This window comes from Arachis ipaensis, chromosome B7 (genome assembly GCF_059453495.1).
Source record: "Arachis ipaensis isolate K30076 ecotype BB chromosome B7, ASM5945349v1, whole genome shotgun sequence".
Taxonomy (NCBI): Eukaryota; Viridiplantae; Streptophyta; class Magnoliopsida; order Fabales; family Fabaceae; genus Arachis; species Arachis ipaensis.
The window spans coordinates 81245132-81259274 of record NC_142442.1 but is presented as its reverse complement, the minus strand read 5'-3'; the positions used below and the strand labels follow the sequence as shown (position 1 = coordinate 81259274).

General features: G+C 39.5%; 2 non-coding genes across 2 annotated transcripts; both read left to right on the top strand.

The window, feature by feature from the left end:
- The first annotated feature begins 2388 nt into the window (after positions 1-2388).
- On the top strand, positions 2389-2496 carry LOC148553133 (small nucleolar RNA R71). Its single transcript, XR_015893458.1, has one exon. It is a non-coding gene; the product is annotated as a small nucleolar RNA R71 (small nucleolar RNA).
- A 7423-nt stretch (positions 2497-9919) lies between these two features.
- On the top strand, positions 9920-10027 carry LOC148553132 (small nucleolar RNA R71). Its single transcript, XR_015893289.1, has one exon. It is a non-coding gene; the product is annotated as a small nucleolar RNA R71 (small nucleolar RNA).
- Positions 10028-14143: the final 4116 nt, after the last annotated feature.

Here is a 14143-nt window from a genome sequence, read left to right as displayed (position 1 = left end):
GTAGGTTTATGGGGAAGAGGAGATGGATTGTGAGTGGTGAAGGTTTAGTGGGGAAGAGAGAATGAGGTGATTGGTGAGGGGTTTTTAGGGAAGAGTGTTTATGGGGTTGTGTGAAAGAGAGTGGTGAGAAGAAGTGAGTGGAGGTAGGTGGGGATCCTGTGGGGTCCACAGATCCTGAGTGGATCCTGTGGGGTCCACAGATCCTGAGTGGATCCTGTGGGGTCCACAAATCCTGAGTAGATCCTATGGGGTCCACAGATCCTGAGGTGTTCAAGGATTTACATCCCTGCACCCATTAGGCATGTAAAAATGCCTTTGTATCCAACTCTGGGCGTTCAGCGCCAGGTTGGTGGCCATTTTGGGCGTTCAACGCCCATCTGTGTGCCATTTCTGGCGTTGAACGCCAGAACCATGCCTGTTCTGGCGTTCAGCGCCCAGAAGCTGCTCATTTTGGGCGTTCAGCGCCAGAACCATGCTCTGTTCTGGCGCTGAACGCCAGACAGATGCTCCTCCAGGGTGTGATTTTTCTTCTGCTGTTTTTGATTCCGTTTTCAATTTTTATATTTATTTTGTGACTCCACATGATCATGAACCTAAGAAAACATGAAAAATAATAAAAATAAGAATTAGATAAACATTGGGTTGCCTCCCAACAAGCGCTTCTTTAATGTCAATAGCTTGACAGTGGGCTCTCATGGAGCCTCACAGATGTGCAGAGCTTTGTTGAGACTCTCCAACACCAAACTTAGAGTTTGGATATGGGAGTTCAACACCAAACTTAGAGTTTGGTTGTGGCCTCCCAACACCAAACTTAGAGTTTGACTGTGGGGGCTCTGGTTAACTCTGCTTTGAGAGAAGCTTTTCAAGCTTCCTCTCCATGGTTGCAGAGGGAGATCCTTGAGTTTTAAATACAAGGGAGTTCTCATTCCATTGAAGGAATATTTCACCTCTGTCAACATCAATCACAGCTCTTGCTGTGGCCAGGAAAGGTCTTCCTAGGATGATGGATTCATCCTCTTCCTTTCCAGTATCCAGGACTATGAAATCAGCAGGGATGTAAAGGCCCTCAACCTTTACTAAAACGTCCTCTACTTGTCCATAAGCCTGTTTTCTTGAGCTGTCTGCCATCTCTAATGAGATTTTAGTAGCTTGCACCCCATAGATTCCTAGTTTCTCTATTACAGAGAGGGGCATGAGGTTTATCCCTGAACCAAGGTCACACAGAGCCTTAAAGATCATGGTGCCTATGGTACAAGGGATTATGAACTTTCCAGGATCCTGTCTCTTCTGAGGCAATGTCAGTTGATCCAGATCACTTAGTTCATTGATGAACAAGGGAGGTTCAACTTCCCAAGTATCAATGCCAAACAATTTGGCATTCAGCTTCATGATTGCACCAAGAAACTTGGCAGTTTGCTCTTCAGTAACAACCTCATTCTCTTCAGAAGAGGAATACTCATCAGAGCTCATGAAGGGCATAAGGAGGTTCAATGGAATCTCTATGGTCTCTAGATGAGTCTCAGATTCCTTTGGTTCCTCAGAGGGAAGCTCCTTATTGACCACTGGACGTCCCAGGAGGTCTTCCTCCTTGGGATTCACGTCCTCTCCTCTCCTCACAGGTTCGGCCATGGCGCTTATGTCAATGGCCTTGCACTCTCCTTTTGGGTTCTCTTCTGTATTGCTTGGGAGAGTACTAGGAGGGATTTCAATGATCCTTTTACTCAGCTGGCCCACTTGTGCTTCCAGATTTCTAATGGAAGACCTTGTTTCATTCATGAAACTTACAGTGGCCTTAGATAGATCAGAGACTAGATTTGCTAAATTAGAAGCATTTTGTTCAGAGTTCTCTGTCTGTTGCTGAGTTGATGATGGAAAAGGCTTGCTATTGCTAAACCTGTTTCTTCCACCATTATTAAAGCCTTGTTGGGGCTTTTGATCCTTCCATGAGAAATTTGGATGATTTCTCCATGTTGAGTTATAGGTGTTTCCATAAGGTTCACCTAAGTAATTCACCTCTGCTATTGCAGGGTTCTCAGGATCATAGGCTTCTTCTTCAGAAGATGCCTCTTGAGTACTGTTGGATGCAGCTTGCATTCCATGCAGACTCTGAGAAATCATATTGACTTGCTGAGTCAATATTTTGTTCTGAGCCAATATGGCATTCAGAGTATCAACTTCAAGAACTCCCTTCTTCATAGGCGTCCCATTGCTCACAGGATTCCTTTCAGAAGTGTACATGAACTGGTTATTAGCAACCATGTCAATGAGTTCTTGAGCTTCTGCAGGAATTTTCTTTAGGTGAATGGATCCACCTGCAGAAGTGTCCAGTGACATCTTTGATAGCTCAGATAAACCATCATAGAATATATCCAGGATGGTCCATTCTGAAAGCATGTCAGAAGGACACTTTTTGGTCAACTGTTTGTATCTTTCCCAAGCTTCATAGAGAGATTCACCTTCTTTCTGTCTGAAAGTTTGAACATCAGCTCTAAGCTTGCTCAGCTTTTGAGGAGGAAAGTACTTGGCTAAGAAAGCCGTGACCAGCTTATCCCAAGAGTTCAGGCTGTCTTTGGGTTGAGAATCCAACCATAATCTAGCTCTGTCTCTTACAGCAAAAGGGAAAAGCATGAGCCTGTAGACTTCAGGATCTACTCCATTAGTCTTAACAGTATCACATATCTGCAAGAATTCAGTTCAGAACTGAAAAGGATCTTCAGATGGAAGTCCATGAAACTTGCAGTTCTGCTGCATTAGAGAAACTAATTGAGGTTTCAGCTCAAAGTTGTTTGCTCCAATGGCAGGAATGGAGATGCTTCTTCCATGTAAATTGGAATTAGGTGCAGTGAAGTCACCAAGCATCTTCCTTATATTATTATTATTTTCGGCTGCCATCTCCTCTGTCTGTTCAAAAATTTCTGAAAGGTTATCTCTGGATTGTTGTATTTTAGCTTCTCTTAATTTTCTCTTCAGAGTCCTTTCAGGTTCTGGATCTGCTTCCACAAGAATGTTCTTATCCTTGCTCCTGCTCATATGATAAAGAAGAGGGCACAGAAAAATAATAATAATAATAGAGATTCTCTTTACCACAGTATAGAGGTTCCCCTATGTAAGTGGAAGAAGAGGGGGAGACAAAGAATGTAATATAATGGAAGAAACACAACTGTGAGGATGGAAGAGAGGTGAGTTGAGATGTTAGGATATGAATGAATAAATAGAATGAGATGGGGGAGGGATAATTTTCGAAAATTATTTTGAAAAAGAGTTAGTGATTTTTGAAAATGGTTTCTGAAAATTGTTAGTATTTTTTTTTTTCAAAAATTTTTGAAATCAAAAATAAAAATAAAAATAATTAGTTAATTAAAAAGAAATTTTTGAAAAAGGGGGAGATATTTTCGAAAATTAGAAAGGGAGAATTAGTTAGGTGGTTTTGAAAAAGTTAAGAAACAAACAAAAAGTTAGTTAGTTAGTTGAAACAAACTTTGAAAAGATAGGAAGTTAGGAAGTTAGAAAAGATATTTTGAAAAGATATTTTTGAAAAAGATAAGATAAGAAGATATTTTTGAAAAGATATGATTGAAATTAGTTTTGAAAAAGATTTTATTTTTAAAATCACAATTAATGACTTGATTCATGAGAAATCACAAGATATGATTCTAGAACTTAAAGTTTGAATCTTTCTTAACAAGCAAGTAACAAACTTCAAATTTTTGAATCAAAACATTAATTGTTTATGTTATTTTCGAAAATTTGTGAAAAAATTAAGAAAAAGATTTTTGAAAAATATTTTTTGAATTTTCGAAAAGAACTAAGAATTTTGAAAAAGATTTGATTTTTGAAAAAGATTTTGAAAAAGATAAGATTTTCAAATTGAAAATTTGATTTGACTCATAAGAAACAACTTGATTTTAAAAATTTTTGAAAAAGTCAATCCAAATTTTCGAATTTGATGAGAGAAAAAGGGAAAGATATTTTTTTGATTTTTGAAATTTTTATGAAAAACATGAAAATTATGCAATGCATGAAATTTTTAGATCAAAACAATGAATGCATGCAAGAATGCTATGAATGTCAAGATGAACACCAAGAACACTATGAATGTCAAGATGAACATCATAGACACAATTTTGAAAAATTTTTAATGCAAAGAAATCATGCAAGACACCAAACTTAGAATTCTTTAATGCTTACGCACTAAGAATTCAAGAATGCATATGATAAACATGAAAAGACACAAAACAAAAAATCATCAAGATCAAACAAGAAGACTTACCAAGAACAACTTGAAGATCATGAAGAACACTATGGATGCATGATATTTTCGAAAAAAATGCAAGATGCTTATGCAAGTGACACCAAACTTATGATATGACTCAAGACTCAAATAAGAAACACAAAATATTTTTGATTTTTATGATTTTCTAATTTTTTTGGATTTTTATTTTATATTTTTCGCATATTAAAAGGAAAAATAAGGATTCCAAAAATTTTTAATATGAATTCCAGGAATCTTGCCATGTTAGTCTAAAGCTTCAGTCCAGGAATTAGACATGGCTCACTAGCCAGCCAAGCTTTCAAAGAAAGCTCCGGTCCAAAACACTAGACATGCCCAATGGCCAGCCAAGCTTCAGCAGGTGATCATGGATCAGCAGCAGGTGGATGAGCAACAACTAAGTTGCTCTTTGATAACAAATTGCAAGCCTCAGTCCAAATGAATTTAGACATGGCTTTACAGCCAGCCAGGCTTCACATGCTTCATGAAACACTAGAATTCATTCTTAAAAATTTTGAATAAATTTTTGAAAACATTTTTTTTTTCGAAAACAGATGAGAATATTTTGAAATATTTTTGAAAAATTTTTTGAAAAGAAAACAAAAAGAAAATTACCTAATCTGAGCAACAAGATGAACCGTCAGTTGTCCAAACTCAAACAATCCCCGGCAACGGCGCCAAAAACTTGGTGCTGTTGCCGGATCAAAAGGGAATATGGCACTGATGTTACCGGACCAAAAGCTTGCCGAGAACTCAAACAATCCCCGGCAACGGCGCCAAAACCTTGGTGCACGAAATTGTGATGTCCAGGCTCGAACAATCCCTGGTAATGGCTCCAAAGCTTGGTGCTTTGATCTTAATACATAATTGTCACAACTTCGATACAACTAACCAGCAAGTGCACTGGGTAGTCCAAGTAATACCTTACGTGAGTAAGGGTCGAATCCCACGGAGATTGTTGGTATGAAGTAAGCTATGGTCACCTTGTAAATCTCAGTCAGGCAGATATAAATGGATAATGGTGTTTTCGAATAATAATTAATAAGATAGGGATAGAGGTACTTATGTAAATCATTGGTAGGAATTTCAGATAAGCGAATGGAGATACTTTCGTTCCTCTGAACCTCTGCTTTCCTGCTATCTTCATCCAATCAGTCTTACTCCTTTCCATGGCTGGCTTTATGCAAGGGCATCACCGTTGTCAGTGGCTACATCCCCTCCTCTCAGTGAATAATATGCTCACGCACCCTGTCACGGCACGGCTATTCATCTGTCGGTTCTCGATCATGCTGGAATAGGATTCACCCTCCTTTTGCGTCTGTCACTAACGCCCAACAATCGCGAGTTTGAAGCTCGTCACAGTCATTCAATCATTGAATCCTACTCGAAATACCACAGACAAGGTTTAGACTTTCCGGATTCTCTTGAATGCCGCCATCATTCTAGCTTACGCCACGAAGATTCTGGTTAGGAGATCTAAGAGATACTCATTCTAGCTTAATTCATGTAGAACAGAAGTGTTTGTCAGGCACGCGTTCATAAGGGGGAAGGATGATGAGCGTCACACATAATCATCACCTTCATCACGTTCTTGGGTGCGAATGGATATCTTAGAAGAGAAATAAGATGAATTGAATAGAAAATAGTAGTACTTGCATTAATCTTTGAGGAATAGCAGAGCTCCACACCTTAATCTATGGAGTGTAGAAACTCTACCGTTAAAAATACATAAGTGAAGGGCTAGGCATGGCCGAGATGGCCAGCCCCCTAAACGAGATCAATAGTCTCCTAAGATGAACAATGGAATAAAACTGAGACCAAAGATTGTCTAAAAGACTAGTAAAAGGTCCTATTTATAATAAACTAGCTACTAGGGTTTACATGAGTAAGTAATTGATGCATAAATCCACTTCCTGGGCCCACTTGGTATGCGTTTGGGCTGAGCCTGAGTGTTGCACGTGCAGAGGCCATTTGTGGAGTTGAACGCCAGTTTCTGTGCCAGTTTGGGCGTTCAACTCTGGTTTTGGATCCTTTTCTGGCGCTGGACGCCAGATTTGGGCAGAAGGCTGGCGTTGAACGCCAGTTTACGTCGTCTATTCTTGGCCAAAGTATGGACTATTATATATTGCTGGAAAGCCCTGGATGTTTACTTTCCAACGCAATTGGAAGCGCGCTATTTCGAGTTCTGTAGCTCCAGAAAATCCACTTTGAGTGCAGGGAGGTCAGAATCCAACAGCATCAGCAGTCCTTTTTCAACCTCTGAATCTGATTTCTGCTCAAGTCCCTCAATTTCAGCCAGAAAATACCTGAAATCACAGAAAAACACACAAACTCATAGTAAAGTCCAGAAATGTGAATTTAACATAAAAACTAATGAAAACATCCCTAAAAGTAACTAGATCCTACTAAAAACATACTAAAAACAATGCCAAAAAGCGTATAAATTATCCGCTCATCAGTTTGCCATAAATTAAATCCTACATGATTAAAATAGTTAATAAGAAAAATTAATCCGGAAAAATAGATAACTCTGAAACCTTAACTATCTTCTCCATATTTTATTCCCTACTTAATTACTTGCCCTTCTTCAATATTTTTGATATTGTTTAATGTTTTTTATACTGCATCTCAACAGCAATTTTTGTTTGTCTAACTAAGTCTATCAAACACTATTGTTGCTTAGTCCATCAATCCTCGTGGGATCGACCCTTACTCACGTAAGGTATTACTTGGTACGACCCGGTACACTTGCCGGTTAGTAAGTGTGGTTGTAAAATACCGCACCAGTAAACTAGAAATAACATCCACATTTGCTGGATCTACAGAAATGCCAGTATTAGACACAACATGTCCTAGTACAATACCTTGTTTTACCATAAAGTGACATTTTTCAAAATTTAATACAAGGTTTGTACTGACACATCTATCTAATACTCTAGATAATCCATCTAAGCAAAGGCTGAAGGAATCGCCATATACACTAAAATCATCCATAAAAACTTCCATACAGTCCTCAATAAGATCAGAGAAAAAACCCATCATGCACCTTTGGAAGGTAGCTGGTGCATTGCATAAGCCAAATGGCATTCTCTTGTAAGCATAAGTCCCAAAAGGACATGTAAAAGTGGTCTTTTCCTGATCCTCAGGAGCTATATGAATCTAGAAATAACCTGTGTAACCATCTAAAAAACAATAATGTGATTTACCTGACAGGCGATCCAGCATTTGATCAATGAATGGAAGAGGATAGTGATCTTTACGAGTGGCCTGGTTGAGGCGTCTGTAGTCAATGCAGACCCTCCAGGCGTTCTGAACTCTAGTTGCCATGAGTTCTTCGTGCTCATTCTTCACTGTAGTGACTCCAGACTTCTTGGGCACCACTTGTACTGGGCTTACCCATTCACTATCTGAAATGGGGTAGATGATATCTGCCTCCAGTAGTCTGGTCACTTCCTTCTTGACAACCTCTAAGATAGTGGGGTTCAGTCTTCTCTGGGGTTGACGGACAGGTCTTGCTCCCTTTTCTAAAAATATCCTATGCTCACAGACTTGAGGGTTGATGCCTACTATGTCTGCCAAACTCCAACCAGTTGCCTTCTTGTGCCTCCTCAGCACACTAAGTGACTGCTCTTCCTATTGAGAAGTGAGTTCCCATGCAATGATAACTGGAAACTTCTGCTCGTCTTCAAGGTAAGCATATTTGAGGTATGGAGGAAGGGTTTTAATTCTAACTTCTAATCATGGTCAGGCTCTGGGTTGTCTGGAGCTGGTGGTAAAGCACTGTCATTGTCCTTTGAGAATGTCCCCACACTTGGACCTTGTCCTATGTACTTCTCTTCAAATTCCTCCTGATGAACTTCAGCCACGGTTTCATCTATAATGTCACACTGGAGGATAGAATGATCCTCTGGAGGATGCTTCATAACTCCATTCAGATTGAAGATTACTACTCGGCCATCTATTTCAAAAGAGTATGTTCCTGAAAAAGCATCTAATTTGAACTTCGAGGTCTTCAGGAATGGTCTTCCGAGTAGGATTGATGACGGCTTCTCTGAGTCATTTTGGAGCATCTCCAGGATATAAAAATCAGTGGAAAATGTGAGCCCCTTAATGCCCACTAATACATCTTCAGCAACTCTAGCCACTGTAATAATGCTTTTATCTGCTAACACAAAACGAGCTGCCGACCTTTTTAAGAGAGGGAGCCTCAAAATATCATATATAGACAAAGGCATTATACTCACACATGCTCCTAAATCACACATGCAGTCAGAAAATACTACACCACCAATAGTACAATTAATCATACATGGACCTGGGTCACTACACTTTTCAGGTAAACATCCCATTAAAGTAGATATGGAACTTCCTAAAGGAATAGTTTCTAATTCATTAATTTTGTCTTTATGTATACATAAATCTTTTAGAAACTTTGCATATTTAGGTACCTGTTGAATAACATCAAAAAGAGGAACAGTTACCTCAACCTTTTTGAATATCTCTACCATTTTGGGATCAGGTTCCAGCTGCTTCTTGGGCTTCCTTGCAAGTTGTGGAAATGGAATGGGAGTGGTGTCTTCTGCAGTGTCTGTGCCTGTGGTGCTTCCTCCTGTGGTTGAATTTCTTCTTTTTCAGCCATGTCCTGTATGTCCTCTTCCTCTTCAACATCTTCTATTTCCACTACCTCTTCAGCTGAGGCGTGTTCTGGTGGGCTTGGCTCCTCCTGATTCCTCTCCTGCAGTGTGGTTCCGGACCTTAGGGTGATGGCATTAATGCCACCCTTTGGATTGGGTAATGGTTGAGAGGGGATTTCACTGGAGCTCAAAGGTTGGTTATTGGAGTTATTCATTGATCCAATCTGTGAGACAAGAGCTTGCAAAGTAGAGTTCAGACCATTTAGTGTAGCATAAAGGTTATTTTCCATGGTCTATTGTCTCCGATCAATAGATTGTAGTAAGTCGTCATTAGAAGATGAAGAAGGATAAGTAAATTGAGAGGTCTGCTGTTGGGTATTCTGTGGTCCTTGGGATTGCCTCAGGTGAGGTGCTCTGTAAGGCTGGTTCTGGTTCTGCTGCCTGTTATTGTTATTATTCCACCTCTGATTTCTCTGATTGTCTCTGCCTCCTCTGTTGTTGTTGTCCCTCCAATTCTGGTTAGAATTGTCCTGCCATCCATGGCTGTAATTGCCACCTTGATTGTACCCTTGGTTGGGGCGGTCATAGAAGTTATGAGTGGCTGTCACGGTGTTGTCTTCCTGCTGGAGCTGCGGACATTCATCAGTATAATGGCTATAATCAGCACAGACTCCGCAAACTCTCTGTGGGACTAACTGTTGGCTTTGCTGTGGTGGAGAAGGTTGAGCTTGCTGAACTTGTTGATTCAATTGCATCTGCTTCAGCAAGTTGGTCATTTCACAGATACTCTGAGTTAGAGCAGCAGTCTCTCTGCTAGAGGATACTTCTGCAATGATTTTTGAACGGCCTTGTTTCTGCCTGTGATTCTGAGTAGATTCAGCTAAGTCGCTGATCAATTTCCAGCCTCATCAGTGGTTTTGTACATTTTCATAGACCCATTGCTAGCACTTTCCAATGTGGTCTTATCTTGGGGCCTCATGCCCTTTGTGACGTAACCGAGTAACACTATCTTGTCAATCATATGGTGAGGGCATGCTTCCAGAAGATTATTGAAGCGCTCCCAGTATTCATAGAGAGTCTCGGATTTGTCCTGAACAATCATGGAAATGTCTTTCCTCAGTTTATCAGTAACTTCAGCCAGAAAGAACTTTTCCAAAAATTCTCTTCTAAGTGTATCCCAGTTGGATACAGTTGCTACGGGTTGAGTGTAGTACCATTCTCTTACCTTTTCCTCAAGAGATAATGGGAAAGCTTTCAACAAAATTGAAGTTTCATCTGCACCATCATGCCTGACAGTAGAATAGGCTGCTTGAAAATCTCTCAGGTGCTTGATAGGCTCTTGAGCAGGTAAGCCATGAAACTTGGGAATCAAATTGAGCAGTGCAGTCTTTATTTCAAAGTCTGTAGCCACCGCTGGGTGATGCGCTTGAAACAGTTGCATTGTAAAATCAGGGGCTCCAGCCTCCTGGATAGTAACTCTCCTAGGTGCTGCCATGTCACCTACACATAAATCAACCAAATCAGTAGAACGGGGGCTGGTTTCTTCCTCAAATGACGTTTCAGATCCGCCCTCAGAGAGGACTAACCGACGCCGAGCTTGCCTTATTCGTGAAATAGTTCTTTCAATCTCAGGATTGAATACTGGCAAGCTTGGATCAGGAAGTGAACGCGTCATCTAACGAAAGAAACAAGCAACTCATAGTAGCAAGATAAAATAAAATGCAAATAAATAAATTCCAATCAATAACTTAGTACTCTATTGCAACTCCCCGGCAACGGCGCCAAAAATTGACGTTGCGGAAATGGGCGAGTCAAGAATTGTTATAAGATATGCGTTGCAAGTATAGTTCTTAACCAACCAGAAATCCGCTTATCAATTTAGAAGGGTGTCAAAAAAATTAAAATTAAAATACTGGGAGTATGAATCCCAAGTTGTCTCCCAACGAGTTGCAGAAAGGTGTGCTATTTTATTAATCAGATGTTTTCAAAAAAAATGTTTGAGTTGAATAAACAGGAAATTAAATTAGAGAAATTAAATAAATTAAATAAAAGCCTTGACTGGGAGTAGATTAGTTGGAAGCCCTATTCTTGTTAAAATACTCTCAAGATTAATTGATAATTGTAGGTTGTCTTGTTTAGTTATCCCTTACTAGGTAAGGGAAAGTCAAACAAGTTGGAATGCTACTTCTATTCACAAGTTCCAACCCACTCAATTGAAAGGGATTGGTGTCAGTGACTAGAGGGCAATCCAACAATAAACCCAATTATAATTTTTTCTTTTGAGCATTCCAACTCAAGGGTTCCTTTCAATCAACTCCCCATCAAGTTAGGGAACTACTCACTCATTGTGACTGCAAAATTCATAACATAGGAAAGGGAATTAAAGAAAGACATAATAAATAAAAATCAAAGAAATCAATTAAAAATAAAAGTAATCCTTGTATTAATAAATTCTAAAATAATCCAATAGTAAAATTGAGTAAATTAAAGGACATGGAAGAGTAGAGCCAAGTAAAGAAAACGAACTAGAATGACGAAGTCTTGATGAGGTAATAACTCTTCTCAATATCCCAATGCAAAAAGCAATAGAAATAAAATCCTAAGAACTATGAATGTGTAGAGAGAAAACCTAGAAGAGGAGTAAAACTAGATCTGAAAAAACTAAAATTGTGTAGAATGAATGTTGTTGTTGGTTCCTGCATGTTCTCTGGCTCTAGTCTGCTTTTCTGGGCCGAGAATTGGGTCAAAGAAGGGCCCAAAATTGCCCCCAGCGAATTCTGCAGATTATGCAGATCACGCACATCACGCGATCGCGTCATTCATGCGGCCGCATCATTCGGCGTTTTGCCCTGCCACACGAGCGCGTTGTCCACGCCTCCGCGTCACTTGTGCTATTCCAATCCGCGCTGTCGTGTGAGCCATGCGGTCGCGTCACTGCGATTTCCTCTCTTTCGCGCGGTCGCGTGAGCCATGTGGCCGCGTCACTTCTTGCTGGTCATCTCCTCAATTTCTTGTGTTCCTTCCATTTTTGCAAGCTTCCTTTCCAATCTCCAACTCATTCATGCCCTATAAAGCCTGAAACACTTAACACACAGATCACGGCATCGAATGGAATAAAGGAGAATTAAAATACATAATTAAAAGTCTCTAGGAAGTAAGTTTTCAATCATGTAATAATTTTAGGAAGGAAATATAAATGCATGCTAATTATATGAATAAGTGGGTAAAGATCATGATAAAACCACACAATTAAACACATTATAAACCATAAAATAGTGGTTTATCACTGAGCATTGAGCTTTACACGTGTAGAGACTTCTCTTTGAGTTAAACGCCAGGTTGCAGCCTATTTCTGGTATTTAACTCTGGTTTGTAACCTATTTCTAGCGTTTAACTTTAGAATAGGGCAGGAAGTTGGCGTTTAAATGCCAGTTTGCATCGTCAAAACTCGGGAAAAGTATGGAGTATTATATATTGATGAAAAGCCCTGGATGTCTAGTTTCCAACGCAATTAAGAGCACAGAAATTGGGTTTCTGTAGCTCCAGAAAATCCATTTCGAGTGCAGGGAGGTCAGAATCCAACAGCATCTGCAGTCCTTTTTCAACCTCTGAATCAGATTTTTGCTCAGGTCCCTCAATTTCAGCCAGAAAATACCTGAAATCACAGAAAAATATACAAACTCATAGTAAAGTCCAGAAATATGATTTTTGCATAAAAATTAATAAAATTATACTAAAAATTAACTAAAACATACTAAAAACTATGTAAAAACAATGCCAAAAAGCGTATAAATTATCCGCTCATCAGTCACCAATGGGGGGCTTGAGCTGTAGATCTTTTTGTGCATCATCAGGGGGTTCTTGAAGGTTTGGATCAATAACCTCAGTCTACATGCACCTCTCCTCTTCACCTGTTGAATGCGTACTTTTGAAGACAAGAAAGACCAGTTGCTCATCATGTACTCTAAGCACTAATTCACACTCTTCTACATCAATTAGAACTCTCCCAGTGGCTAAGAATGGTCTTTCTAGGATAATATAGGTGTTTTCATCCTCCCCCATGGCAAGAATTACAAAATCTGTTCGGAGGAAAAATTTTCTCATTTTGACCAAGACATTCTCCACTATTCCATGTGCATGTTTCAGATATTTGTTTGTCATTTGTAATGCTATCCTTGTTGGTTGTGCCTCTTTAATTTGCAACTTCTCCATCACAGACAAGGATTTTAAATTGATGCTTTCTCCTAGTTCACACAAGACTTTTTCAAGGTTGCACTTCCAATGGTACATAGTATTTGAAAGCTTCCAGATCTTGCATCTTTCTTGGTAATTTGCTCTGAGTAATGGCTCTACATTCCTTATTCATGACCACTGTCTCATCTCCTTTTAAAGTTCTCTTCTTGGATAGCAACTCCTTCATGAACTTAACATAGAGAGGCATTTGCTCCAAAACCTCAGCAAAAGGAATATTGATTTGTAACTTTCTAAAGACTTCCAAAACTTTGAAAACTGCTTGTCCTTGGTCTCCTTTTGAAGCCTCTAACAATATGTCATCTTTGGCTTGTACTCTGGTGCTTTAGGCTTCACTGGATATTGCCCAAGATCAACTGAAAAGGGATATCAAGGTGCCTCTCTGGGGTGTGCTTCTCTTTGGCTTGTGCCTTCTCTGGAGCTTCTTTTTCAACTGGTTCCAAAATAACTTGTGCTTCCTGACCTGTCGCTGGTCCACTTACCAAGGTGATAACCTTGCACTCCTTTCTTGGATTTGAAATTGTGTTACTAGGAAAGGAATTGGTGGACGTTTGATCAATTTTAGCAAATTTTCTGGCTATTTGACCCATCTGAACCTCCAAGTTCCTAAGTGAAGCTCTAGTTTCCTCCATAAAACTAAGAGTATCTTGGAGAGTTCTACAACTATATATTCCAAGTCAGAGGACTTTTGAGAACTGGATGGTGGATTGTTGTTGCTAAAATTACTCTGATTAAAATTATTCTGATGGCCTGATTGTTTTTAATATTCTGGTGCCTCTGTGGTTGATTTTTACATCCAAAATTTGGGTGATTTCTCCACTCCAAGCCTCCATTCTGGATTATATGTCTTGGAGAAAGGATCATTATTAGGAGTTCTGTAGGAATCACCCATATAATTAACATGTTCAGAGGAAAATTGACCATAATCAAAAAGTCTTACCTTGAGGAAAGCCACCACTCATGTCATAAGATGTGTCTTGGGCATTAA